The sequence below is a fragment of the Lactuca serriola genome, chromosome 9 (assembly GCF_051521515.1).
Source record: "Lactuca serriola cultivar US96UC23 chromosome 9, Lser_US96UC23_V15, whole genome shotgun sequence".
Classification (NCBI taxonomy): domain Eukaryota; kingdom Viridiplantae; phylum Streptophyta; class Magnoliopsida; order Asterales; family Asteraceae; genus Lactuca; species Lactuca serriola.
In genome coordinates, this window is record NC_136416.1 from 112579758 (window position 1) to 112594404 (window position 14647).

A 14647-nucleotide genomic window follows, 5' to 3' on the forward strand; every position below is an offset into this window, starting at 1 on the left:
GGCGTACCCTATTCATTAGACTCATGAATACTACGGGCGTATTGGTCCTGTCCGAGGGGTATCACTATGGACTCGAAGTGTCCGTATCGAGTTTGGAAGATTGTCCTCGGAACATCCTTCACTAACACTCGTATCTGGTGATATTCGGATCTCACGCCTATTTCTGGAAGATAAATAGTTCCTTGCGGTTGGTCAACCGACTCATCTATACGAGGTAGAAAGTAATGATTTCTAATGGAAGTCCTGTCGAGGTCTGCACCACGAGGACTTCCCAAGGTGTCACCCATCCTAGTACTACTCTCGCCCAAGCATGCTTAACTGCGGAGTTCGGATGGGATTCGGTGCAATAGTGTTGGTATGATCGCACCCGCTGAAGTCTGTCTTCTTGAAGAATAAGGCCGGAGCTCTCAAAGGTGAGGAGCTTGGTCTACTCATTCTATTACTGAGTAGTCGTTAAGCTGTCTACACGGTTCTTGTATCTCCGTGGGCGTTAGACCGTAGAGCGATCTTGTTATAGGAGTCGTATTGGGTTCTAAGTTTGTTCGCATGACGATGCGATCACTCGTAGTCTTGGGTAGTCTTCGTCCTGATGTTCATATTAGAAGTCATACATGGTTCATAAATCGCAATCTCGTGTATACGAGTCGTATATAATTAAGATTGAAAAGGTAGTTGAATAAATGATTCTTCTTTAACCTCACATCCCAACAAGGAAAAGAGTTAAAGTGGAATCATCAATTCTAAACCTATAGAACCTTGATTATATACCACCCATGTGTATACATTCTTCAAAGATAGATCAATTGTAAAGGTCCTTGGTTTGAACTTGACATACTGTATGAGTGGTACTTCGGGGAGGTTTGCTGAGGTTTCTTCGAGAAGGTTATGAAACATGAGGTACTCTATGCATGAGTACTTCGGAGTTTTGGAATGACGGATTCGCTAGAAAGGCGATTTCGGAGAACGATATGCGCGCACGAAACTGGTATTACGAGGATCGAATTTACTCAAGTTGTATGATAATGTCGGGATCATATGGAAACTAAAGACATTAGATTTGAGCATAAGGCGTAACAGAAAAAACACAACAGTGTAACTTTTAACAGAGTTACAATACTATAGAGTAACTATAGGAATACTGCTGCGAACAAACGAAACGCCTTATTTACATTACATCCGAAGTAAACAGTTTATAAGTCTGTTACAACGAAATGCCTTATTTACATTAACGTGGGTCCGGAGTAGTCTCTCCTACGGTAGTGATCCTTAGTATTCTCCCGTCTAAGCCGAAGTTCTTTGTTATTGGACAATCCTTCTTGAAGTGCCCTATGTCACCGCGTTGGTGACATATCTGGCTAGTACTAGCATTGGGAGTGAGGAGTCGAGTAAGAGTTATGTGAACACGGGTTCCCTCCTCATTCATCCACTTTGAAATTTTCCTTTTATAGGGTCCCGTTTTACCACCACCTTCGCAAGCCTGGTTGACTCCGATGTCAGGGGCTTGAGTGATGGGTCGTGCCGATGCTCCACAGCTACGAGCATGGTGCCCTATTTTTAGGCAATTAAAACTTTGCATTTCATGCAAGCCCCATTATGATTAGAGCTATACTTATCACTCTTCGGGAGCTTTCCCTCGTATGGTCTGATCAGTACTGGGAATGCAGGGGTTGCCACTTGTTGTCGTTTAATGGCAATTCTTTGGGATCGCATGCGTTCCTTCTGGGCTCGACGCTTTCATTTCCTATCCTCTGTTTTTCGGCTTAGCAAGCCTGCGACTGTTATCTTTTGATGACTTCCTGGATTGATACTACTATCGGGGTGGTCAACTCCTTTGTCAGCATAACTTGTGTTGATAGTGTTGCGGTTTGGAAGGATAGCTGCCACGACATCCGTCACGATAGTCGTAACTGCAACTTGGAAAGTAGCGGCGTCCATAGGAAAGGCAGGGGTTTCATTGTTCGGCTGACTATTTCCGGATGACGACATGATTCTGTTACACGAAAGAAAAGGAGTTCGTGAGTTGTTACGGTTGATCCTTTATAGGTTTGATTCTGACTAAGATATGAGTTATTATACATGAAAACTTTGCTTATACACGTTATAATATAATCAAGATTGGACGGATAATAAAATGTGGGATTCTACTTTAGTCCCACATCCCAACGAGGAAAAGGAACTAAATTAGAAATCTCACATTCTATTGTCTACTAGGTCTTCGTTATATATAACTCAGGAATGTATAAGCGAGGAAAACCATAATAATAACCTTCTTACGAATCCTTTTTAATGAACTAGAATTCCTAGTAAAGGCTACCATTGACACAAGATGAATTTCGATTGCTCAATTAAAGAGTAAGGGTATGTTCTCGAAGGTTTGACCTACATCCCCATGATGCAGTCCTAGTACAGAATGGAAGTAAGTTCGCAGAGTGGTCTCAAGACGTTTTTCGTTCCAGCTAAGGTATTATAGGTTGGTGGATAATATGATCCAACCTTTGAAAGAGACTTGGAAATGTTCTCGGAGTTAAATTACTATAGTCCAATGACTTGACTAAAGCAAATTTCAGATGGACTCCAATGAAAGTAATTGAACAAAGAGTGACACGGTGGTTAGCCGACTGTCAATAACATCGATGTTTAAGATGTAATAAGTTTGGGAAAAAATTGACCTTGTAACAGGTCTTACATCACATCCGGAGTAGAAAAAGTCATTGACAGCATAAAGGCCTAACTAAAAGTACTTACAGTACAAGGTAGTCACATAGAAAAGTGCTACAAAGAACATAGACAGGAACACGATTCTTTAAAACAAAGAAGGAAAGTAAAGCATCTCCTACTGGTGACGGTCACCCCTATGGTGAACCCTTAGTTCAGCTAATTGACGTTCCATATCAAGCAGGTGTCTTTCGTACACCCTCTGGCGTACTCGGAGCTCTATGACTTCGGCTCGAGTTTCAGCTAGTGCTTGTAGCAGGGTCTCATGGTTTCTCTCAGATCTCTCACTTGTGTGATCAAGGCGATTGATGCGGATATATGCATTCTTGCATTGGCATTAACCTCTTCGATACGTTGGAGAGCCGTCCTGCCCTGAATTTCGTTTCGGGCAACTCTACGGATCAGGATTGGTAGAAGTCTGACTGCTGAGCTCCCTTCATTTATGTTGTAGAAGCTTCGGTCTCCATTAAACGGCATAGGTTGATCTTGATCTTCGCTCCATGCTTCCAAACATTCTACCCAAGGAGGCGTCGGGCCATGAAAAGCCGGACGAGGGTTAGGATTTGGAATGGGAGCTACTGGGGGTAGGTTCTCAACCTCGGGCTCAGAGTTATCATCATCTGAAAGGTCTTCAGCATGATGATCATTCAAATGGATTGGATGATCATTCTCGGGTTCTTCTCCAAACCATCCAGCATTGCCTTCATTCGGAAGGTACGGGTTGTCGTGGGGATGGAGTCCAGCCATGTTATCTATGCGAGAATTGTGGTAAGGTAATAATTATTATACGAACTATCTGGATAATTATTAGATAATCTTCATTAGTTACATCGCTATTTGTAAAGTGCATACCAGTTATATGTAATCAATACAGGATAGGCCTTCGAATACGTGACCTTAACTCCAAATTCACAAGGAACCGGGGTAAAGCAAAAACTTCACAGATTCTAAGTCTATAACACCCTAGTTACATATAACCTTAGTGTATCCACTTAGCAACTATCAACTTAGTAATGAAGATCCTTTTTAGTTCTCAAGTAAGTAATTATAGTAACACAAAACACCCCTACGGTATTTTAGACCTAGGTTCTGCTCTAATGTTCTCATTGTGGTAGTGTTGGTAAGTTTTTAGACTTATTGACACATCACAACCATTCTTGGGCATGTGCTAATCACTCCTCGGACCAGCATAGTTGATCAGGCTATGCCACTCCCAAGACTGACCATACATCCCCGAGCTTACATGTGATATTCAACAATCGTAATACTTTTCTTCTTGTCGTTGTGACACGGATTTTAGTATGAATGCAGGCACGTAGACTTTGTTAAATATTATATTATTTAAAAGTATAAACTCTTGGTCAGAGTATTTTTAATCCCATTGTATTTATAGTTAGTATATCTTTTATAGGTTGATATACTTAATTCACTATAAACAATGCTCTGATACCAATCTGTCACACCCCAAAACCGAGAACGGCGGAAATGTTCTGGGGCGGAGACGTCATGTAGTGTATCACAACAATGTAAAGTAGTAAACAAGCAAAACCATCATCCATTGCATTAATAGTATAATTTTGATCACAAGAGTTCTTTCATAGTATAAGACAACATAATGGATAATCAAAATAAAAGAGGAGTCTTGATTTCTCCGTCTTCACAAAACTTGGTCGTCGTACCTGTCTATTTGTGAACTGAGAATAAAAGTTATTTTGAAAGCGAGTATCAGCCAAAAAGCTGGTGAATTCATAAGTATTAATGTGTCTTTGATTTACAAAACTGGAAAGTAAAGACTTGTAAACATTTGGAGAAACGTTTGTATAAGTATGAACTGTTTGAAAGTAGTTGAAAACATTTGAACACCCTAGCAAATCCCTATGATTTCTATTAGTATTAAAAAGTAGTCTGGTACCAAGACCTAACTGGTTTGAAAATAGTCTTCTACCAAGACTAGACTGTTTTGAAGGTAGCCTTCTACCAAGAATAGAATGTATGCCTATTGATATTATTTTCTACCTCATCGATTATGTGAATGTGGCACATGGTAAAGATATTAATAATATATTACCCGGATTTTTAATGCGTTTGCAATTATCGTTTGCAAAGTGTAAGTACTCTAGTATTTGTAATAAGTGACTACTTTGTACTAATTTGCCTTAATTGAGGGTTAAGGCATAATGTGATGGCTACAACCCATACTATACGCTCTCTTTCAGGAGCTTCTGGGAGCCAAACACGAACCTTCATTTCTGCAATTCGTGAACATCCACATTACTATGATCATGTATACACAACATAATAATCACAATGCAGAGTGATTCATTGGTATAGTTAGATCCTGAACTTGTTCCATGCTATAGCACCTTGCTATGTTTGTTTTGTTATCGTGTATTGTAAGTGTATTCGTGTAGGCGTATCTATGTAAACGTATTCTTGTAACATGTAATGTATTAGTTACTCATCGTAGTATCATTGTATATGTTCTCTTTCTAGTATAGTTGTATATGTTCTCACTTTAGTATAGTTGTATATGTTCTCACACTAGTATAGTTGTATATGTTCTCATTCTAGTATAGTTGTATATGTTCTCATTCTAGTATAGTTGTATATGTTCTCGTTCTAGTATAGTTGTATATGTTCTCGATGAATGAACTGACTCTTGTGTGATTCCTTGTACTTGGAATGATAAGTAGTATCACCTAACTATGCCTATTATAGTTACTAGTAATGTACGTGTATCACCGAAAGTATACCTTTGCTACCCAAAGGTACTGAACTGACTATTGGAACTTTTATGTCTATATATGTATACATGATATATATAACTAATATTTAGACGACATTCGGACGAGCAACCGATGCCCTAAGGCCACATCTCAACGAGGAAAAGCAAATAAAGCGAGCTAACTGTCCTAAGTCCTTTAAACATTATTTATATAACTATACATATCTAGGCATGCGTTTGACAATTTAAAAGTATAAAAGAAGTTTTGTAAAAACCTTTGAAAAGTTTGATACTAAGAAATGATGACTTGATGTCAGTTTATAAAACGATTTAAAGTATTTTGTTTGATAAGACAGTTTAAGTATAAGGAAAACCTTTGTTTGAAAACACATTTGTAACAGAGTTTGAAAGGAAACTTACAGTATGTAAGACAATTTGATAAAGAGTTTTAAACATGTAATAACATATGAAGATATATGTATATATGGTTAGCGTTGATAACCCTAATTAAACATGTATAAACATCCTAATGTGAGGAAAACACTTTGGTCAAAGTGTTAGGAGGCTATCGGGTTGCAACAAAGGAGTGCAAAGCCGTATACAGGAGTTTATGGTCAATGGACCATGTTTGTTGGAGTTTACGGTCCAGGGGAGTTTACTCCTGACCATAAACTATTAAATGAATCACCAAATGGGGCTTAACACTATAAGGACTTAAGTGGTTAAGTGCTCCAAAGCTTAAACAAGAGGCTAAGGGGGTTTAAGGTCCAAAATTGGTCCTTATATGTGTTTACGGCCCTAGGACCATTTCTCCATGAGTTTACGGCCGTAAACTCATGTTATGAAGTTCCAAATCATGTATTGAAGTCCCTAGTTCAATGGTGTAAGGCTCTATGCTAATATCTAAGGCTTACTAAGGTGTTAGGGGCATCAAAACACCCTTTATGGGTGTTTACGGTTTTGGGAGATTCCCAAACCGCAAACTCATAAACATGGAGGTTCTTGTTGTCTTTCAAGTGCTAAACTCATCAACGAAAGGTTCTATGCTAACTCCTAAGCATAAGGAAGGAGCTAGGGCACACTTTGGCACCCTTTTTAGGGTTTACGGCCTAAGAAGATCTTGGGCCGTAAACACCTTATTCTTGTGATTCTTGGGTGATTTCCTTGATATATGGACATGTAATAAGCTTTAATACACTCTAGGGTATAAGTACTTACAATTTGGGACGAAAGCTTGAAGATCCTTGGGAGAGAAATCGGGTTTTCTCTAGTTGAAATGGAAGAAATGAAGTAAAGATGGCTAAGTGCCGTATATATACTCCATGGAGTTTACGGCAGTAAACTCCATTTTTGGGCCGTAAACTGCAAATTCTTGGAGTTTTGAGATTTCTATGAAGTACAACATGCCCTGGAGTATACGTCCTATGTTTACCTCTTGAAGGATTAAAGCTCAGAATTGCTCAAACGGACACCAAACGTGCTAAAAGGTGGTAGAAATGAGTTTGACTTTCTTTGAAGTGTTTAACTGTACAGGATAGAAAATTTCAGGTTGTCACAATAGAAGTTTTATAACCCTGACGTTTAGAAAACTGTTGAGTCATGAGTCTAGCAAATTAAAAGAAAACTAGGAAGTAGAAATCGTTAACGGTCAAACCGAGAGGACACATGGAAATCTAGAAAATTGTCTGTTAACTCTAAATAACTACCTCTTTCACATCATCCTCATGCCAATGTCTATTAGTAGTTTTGATATCGTAATTGGCATGGATTGGTTATCTTCACACCATGTTGAAATCATGTGCTACGAAGAGGCCATATGACTACCCTCACTTAACGGCGAAGCCCTGATTATCTATGGTGATAAGTCTGGGAAAAACCTCAAAATCATCTCTTGCACCAAGACTCAAAAATGTCTACATAAGAAATGTAGCACCTTCTTGGCTCTCATTGTAGATAAGAAAAAGCAAAACAAAAGAAATCAACAACATACCGCAAGTATGTGACTACTCATATGTATTTCCTGAAGATCTACCTGGAATGCCACCCGTTCGACAAATCAAATTCCAAATCTATTATATTCCAGGAGCAGAACCGGTAACGAAATCCCCTTATCGGTTGGCTCCTTACAAAATGCCAGAATTATCTAGCCAGTTACAAGAACTTCTTGAAAAACTCTTCATCAGACCAAGCTTTTCACGTTGGGGAGCACCGATTTTGTTTGTTAAAAAGGACGGATCCTTTTGAATGTGTATAGATTATCAGGAGCTCAACAAACTCATGATCAAGAATTGTTACCCGCTTCCAAGAATTGATGATCTATTCGATCAACTTCAAGGATCTAGCTACTACTCAAACATAGATCTCAGATCAGGATACCATCAACTTACAGTACAAGAAGACGATGTTCCAAAAACAACATTTAGGACTCGATATGGTCATTATGAGTTCTTAGTTATGCCTTTTGGAATGACCAACGCCCCAGCAGTGTTTATGGACCTCCTGAATCATGTTTGCAAACCGCACTTGGATAAATTTGTGATAGTATTTATTGATGATATATTGATATATTCACAAACCAAGGAAGAACACTGTCAACACTTGCAAATAATCTTGGAACTACTAACCAAAGAAAAGTCGTATGCTAAATTCTCTACAATGAGAATTTTGGATTAGAGAAGTACAATTTTTAGGTCATGTAGTTAGCAACGAAGGATTTCATGTTGTCCCCTCCAAAGTTGAAGCAATCAAGAATTGGTAAGCACCAAAGACACCAACAAGAGTGCGTCAATTCTTTGGACTTGCTGGCTATTACCGTAGATTCATAGAGAATTTCTCCAAAATAGCCAAGCCGCTTACAACACTAACACAGAAAGATAGGAAGTTTAACTGGGAAGACAAACAAGAAGCTGCTTTCTAGAAACTAAAACAAATGTTATGTAGTGCACCAATCCTATCCCTCCTAGATGAGACCGAAGATTTCGTCGTATACTTTGACGCGTCAAATAAAGGATTGGGATGTGTGTTGATGTAAAGGGGAAAGTTATCGCGTACGCATCACGACAACTTAAGGTGCATGAAAATAATTAAACTACCCATGATATTGAATTGGGAGTTGTAGCTTTTGCACTGAAAATTTGGAGGCATTACTTATATGGTATGAAGTGTACTATCTTTACCGATCACAAGAGTCTTCAACACATCTTCAACCAAAGAGATCTTAATATGAGACAACGAAGATGGGTCAAATTGTTGAATGATTATGAATGTGAGATAAGGTATCATCCCAGAAAGGAAAACGTGGTAGCGGATGCATTAAGTCAAAAGGAATGTATTAAACCTCGTCTGGTACGAGCATTAACTATAACTATCCATTCTAACTTTACCGCAGAAATTAGAGAAGCTTAATCTGAGGCTCTAGAAGAAGAAAACATCAAGAACGAAGCTTTGTGAGGAATGGAAAAGCAATTTATCCAAAAAGATAATGAAACACGACACTTTATGAACCGAATTTAGATGCCTAAGTTCGGTGGAGTCAGGTACTTGGTCTTAGAAGAAGCCCACAAGTCCATATATTCCGTTCATCTAGGCTCTAAAAAAAATCTACTTAGATTTCAAAGAGCATTATTGGTGGCCAAACATGAAGGTTGAGATTGATACTTATGTGAGAAAATGCCTAACTTATTCTAAAGTAAAGGTAGAACATTAAAAGCCCTTGGGTTTACTTCAACAACTGGAAATACTGGAATACAAATAGGAGCAAATATGAATGAACTTCATCACCAAACTACCCAACACTCCTAGTGTTTTTGCCACTATTTGGGTAATAGTCGATTGTTTGTCTAAGTCTGACCATTTCTTACCAATCAAGGAGAACAACAAGATGGAGAAGCTGACTAAAACTTATCTCAAGGAAATTTTTAGATTGCATGGAGTTCTGATTTCCATTATTTATGACAGAGATAGTAGGTTCGTGTTATGATTTTGGCAATCACTATAGAAATCCTTACGAACACGCTTAGATATGAGCACAAGATATCACCCACAAACTAATGGTCAGAGTGAGAGGACCATTCAAACTTTAGAATATTTGCTCCGAGTCTGTGTATTAGACTGTTACACCCCCAAACCGGAACGGCGGAAACATTCGGAGCGGAGGACATCATGTACAGTATCACAATAATGAATAATAGTAATCAAAGCAACAACAACCATTGTATTAATAATAAAGTGTTTACATTGTATTCGATTCATATATGATTGACTCCAAAAGTAAATAGAAAAACAAAGAATTGAAGCTACTATGCTCCGTCATCTCAAAACCTGTGTGTGTACCTGTCTACTAGTTTCCTGAGAATACAAGTGATTTTGAAAGTGTATCAACATTTAAGTTGGTGAGTTCATAAGTATTTTATTTTAGAAAGTAAGTTCTTTGTTCTTTGAAAATGATGAGTGTGTTCCTTTAGAAAATCCTATATTTTCTTAGTAAAATGGTGTCACACCCCCAAAACCGATGAACGGCGGAAACGTTCTCGGGTGGAGGACGTCATGCACAGTATCACAACAATGCAAGTAGTAAACAAGCAACAACATCATCCATTGCATTAATAATATAATTTCATACAAGTGTGCTCTGTCAAGTTATATAGACACCAAAAATAATATACATCAAAATAAAAGAGGAGTCTTGAACGAGCTCCTTCTTCTCAAAACCCGGCACCAGTACCTGTCTACTGGTGACCTGAGAATACAATTTATTTTGAAAGAGTTTATCAGCTTTAAAGCTGGTGAGGTCATAAGTATGTTAGTGTCTGCGTTCGTATGAAAGCATTTGTAAGATTTTTGTAAGATGCTTGTAAATTGTTTATATAAGTTTTGTGAAGTTTGTATTTGTTTGAACTCTCCTAGAAAACCCCATGTTTTCTACTAAAAGTAGCCTTCTACAAAGGCATCTAGTATCTGTGTGTGTCTCATGTAAGAGTGTGTATTTTCCCAACTCCGACTATCATTAACCAAAAATATAGTTTTATATTACCGTGCATCGTGTGCATGTTCACGAAGTGAATGTAATGGGAAAATATTATAGTACTGTAGTGTTGTATTAATTAACTACTGGTGTACTAACTACCTTAAGCAATTTTAATTTTTAAGGTAACATGTGATCGGCCTATATCTTGCTACCGACTCAATAGTAAAACGAAAATGTAAGATGCCGTAAAAATGACGTTTGGCACCCGTAGACTTGCAAGTCCCACTGTAGCTAGCAGCAAGGTGTAGGATTGTCAATCCACTATAGATCTATACACAAACTCATACGCTCCCTAATTAAGGAGATTCTGATACAAAAACAGTCATGGGAGGTAGTGCCATGCCCTGTTTAATGGCTCACATAACTGTGTTAATGTATATGTGTGCTAGCAATATTGTGAGTTCTTTCTCTATCTAGCTTGTATGTTTGTTTCTCGTCATATTGTCTATCGTTTGTTTCTCTTCATAGTGTCTATCGTTTGTTTCTCATCATAGTATGTATTGACTCATGTATGAACTAACTCATTGTATGTTTCATTGTTCTAGTAATAGTATCTTCCTAAACTACCCCTATGGTAGCTTATTAGTAAAGTATGAACATGTTTGTATACCCTTGCTACCCAAGGGCATGGAATTGAATGAAAGAATTAACCTTTTATATCTATATACATATACATAATATATAACTAGGATTCAAACGACCTTCGGACAACTAACCTTGATACCTAAGACCACAATCAAACAAGAACAGGAAGCAGGGTAGACTAGCAGTCCTAAGTCCTTTCAATCCTACTTATATAACTATATCTATACAGATACATAGAATATAAGTTTAAAAGAGTTTAAGTAAAAGTATTTTACAATCAAAGGAGTTTGTAAGATAGTTTGAGGTAAAAGAGTTTGATAAATAGTTTGGAAAGTAAGAAAACCATTTGTTTGGTAGTCATTAATTACATGTGATTGATATAATAACTATAATTCTTCAACTTGTATTCCCCCCCCCCCATAAGAGCATTTAAAAACATTTCAAAGGTTAATTTAGGGGTATGAACTCACCTGTAGTGAGTGGTTCTGATGAAAATGTTGGATCAGTTGCTAAGTGCCAAGTGGTGACTTGAGTACACACACGAATCCTATTTAGCATATATTGATACATATATGAATATAATTAGTTTTATGAACAACTAATTATTGAATTGAGACCACCTTAGGGACTAGTAAACACTTATATTGAAGTGTTACAACCATATATGATTGTACGAAGGGTTATAAGGCTATACAAGAGAGTGTATGGCCAAAATACACACTATATGTGTGTGTGCAGACAGGAGAGCGGCCAGGTGTGTGGCCAGCACGTCTGTGCGGCCAGAAGGTGTGTGCTGCTAGAACACATGGTGTTCTTGGTGTTCTTGGTGTTCTTGGTGAAAGATGTTACCTTTCCGGATGATACTTGAGAGGATTTTCGGGTCCTTGCTTTGTAGAAGTGTAAGAAATGATCCAAAATGACCAAGGATAGTATATATAGGAGGGTGAGTGTGGCTGGAGGGGTGTGCGGTTGGCCTGTGTGCGGCTGGCTGGCCGCACACACCTGGTTTGGTATGTTCGGCCCGTTTTTTCGATGCTACACCCAATCTAACCCATCCAACGACACGTATCTCAATTATACTAAGCTTTATGCACTCTTTTAGACCCAAAACTTCATTATAAAATAGCAAAACGAAGCTAACTCTGATAAAAATGAAGAATGTAAGCTAGAAATTTCGGGTTGCCACATCATCCCCTCCTTAGAAGGAATTTCATCCCGAAATTAGACTTTAAGCAAATAAGTAATTACAAGTAACTAAGTAAAAAGATGAGGGTATTTCATTTTCATTTGATCCTCTCGTTCCCAAGTGAATTCAGGTCCTCGCTTGGCGTTCCAGCGAACCTTCACTATCGGGATACGGCTTTGTTTCGTTTGCTTGACCTCTCGGTCCATGATCTCTACTGGTTCTTCCACGGAGTTGAGGCTCTCTTTGATCTCGATCTCGTCGAGTGGGATTACAAGAGTCTCGTCGGACAGACACTTTTTCAATTTCGATACGTGGAAGGTAGAATGTATGTTACTAAGTTCGCTCGGTAGATTGAGTTTGTAAGCTACTGGGCCGATTCTGGCAAGAATCTCGAAAGGCCCAATGTAGCTTGGATTTAGCTTTCTACGCTTTCCGAAGCGTATCAAGCCCTTCCAGGGTGAGACCTTCAATAAAACACGGTCACCCACCTGGAATTCCAATGGTTTTCTACGTTTATCAGCGTAGCTTTTCTGTCGGTCTCTGGAGGCTTTCAATCGTCCACGGATCTAAACGATCTTCTCCGTCGTTTCCTGTATGATCTCCGGACCTATGAGAGTGATTTCAGGAACTCGTCCTTTAGCTAACTGAGTATCACCCACCTCAGCCCAGCACAGAGGGGATCTGCACTTGCGGCCATAGAGGGCCTCGAATGGAGCAGCCTTTATCCTTGTGTGATAACTGTTGTTGTAGGAAAATACGACAAGGGGTAAATGAGTATCCCATGCCTTCCCAAAGTCGATCACACAGGCTTGCAACATATCTTCCAAGGTTTGAATAGTCCTCTCACTTTGTCCGTCTGTCTGCGGATGGTAGGCTATACTCATGTCCAGCCTAGTTCCTAGGGAACTCTGTAGCGACTGCTAGAACCTAGAAGTGAACCTACTATCTCTATCCGAGATAATGGGTATGGGAACACCGTGCAGTCGTACTATCTCCCTAATGTAAGTTCTTGTAAGTTTCTCCATCTTGTCTGTTTCCTTGATAGGTAGGAAGTGCGCGGACTTGGTCAATCTGTCGACGATGACCCATATGGTATCAAGTCCACCCGTTGTCTTGGGCAACTTGGTAATGAAATCCATAGTGATCCGCTCCCACTTCCATTTCGGGATCTAAGGCTGTTGTAGGAGGCCTGAGGGTTTCTGGTACTCGACCTTGACCTTTGCGCAAGTAAGGCATTTACTCATGAAGGTAGCAATCTCTGCTTACATGTTAGGCCACCAGTATAACTTTTTAAGATCCAAATACATTTTATATGAACCTGGGTGGACATAATAACGAATGTTGTGCGCCTCGTTCATGACTAAGTCTCTGAAACCACCAAGTTTTGGGGTCCAGATCCGATTCATGAGATAATAAGCTCCGCCACCCTTGACTTTCAAGTTCTTATCCATCCCTCGCAGGGATTCACTGGTCACATTTTCAGGTTTCAAAGAGTCGAGCTGAGCCGCCTGTATTTGTGTGGATAAGTGTGAATGGATAGTCATAGTCAATGATTTGACCCTACGACTAGAGTATTCTTTCCGAATTAGGGCGTCAGCTACTACATTGGCCTTGCCGGGATGATAACAAATTTCGCATTCGTATTCACTAAGTAGCTCGACCCACCGTCGTTGTCTCATGTTGAGCTCCTTCTGGTCGAATATGTGTTGTAGGCTCTTGTGGTCTGTAAAGATTGTGCTCTTCGTACCATACAGGTAGTGTCTCCAGATCTTCAGAGCAAACACAATTGCTCCTAGTTCAAGATCATGGGTCGTATAGTTGACCTCATGTGTCTTCAGCTGTCTCGAGGCATAGGCGATGACCTTACCTCGCTGCATTAGTACACATCCGAGTCATTGATTTGATGCATCGCAATAGACAACAAAGTCTTCTATCCCTTCGGGGAGGAATAGTATTGGTGCGGCACACAAGGCTCGTTTGAGCGTTTGAATGTTGTATCCTAATTTTCTTCCCAGTCAAAGGATACGCCCTTCTGGGTAAGTGTTGTAAAAGGCTTCGCTATGCGGGAGAAGTTCTGAATGAACCTACGATAGTAACCAGCGAGGCCTAGAAATTGACGAATTTCTGTAGGCGTCGTCGGTGCTGACCAGCTCTCAATGGCTTTAATTTTGGAAGGGTCCACGTGTATTCCCTCTTCGCTAACCACGTGCCCTAAGAATTCGACTCGGCGGATCCAAAATTCGCATTTCGAGAACTTCGCATAAAGCTTCTCCAAACGTAGGGTTTCTAAGACTAATCGCAAATGTTGGCTATGTTCCTCCATACTTCGAGAGTAGATAAGTATGTCATCGATGAAGATGATGAAGAACTGATACAAGTAAGGACGACACTCCCTATTCATTAAATCCAT

The 14647-nt window shown here is 39.3% G+C and overlaps 1 pseudogene; it reads right to left on the reverse strand.

Annotated features, from left to right (window-relative positions):
• Positions 1 to 250: 250 nt before the first annotated feature.
• Positions 251 to 369, reverse strand: LOC145077378 (5S ribosomal RNA; annotated as a pseudogene).
• Positions 370 to 14647: the final 14278 nt, after the last annotated feature.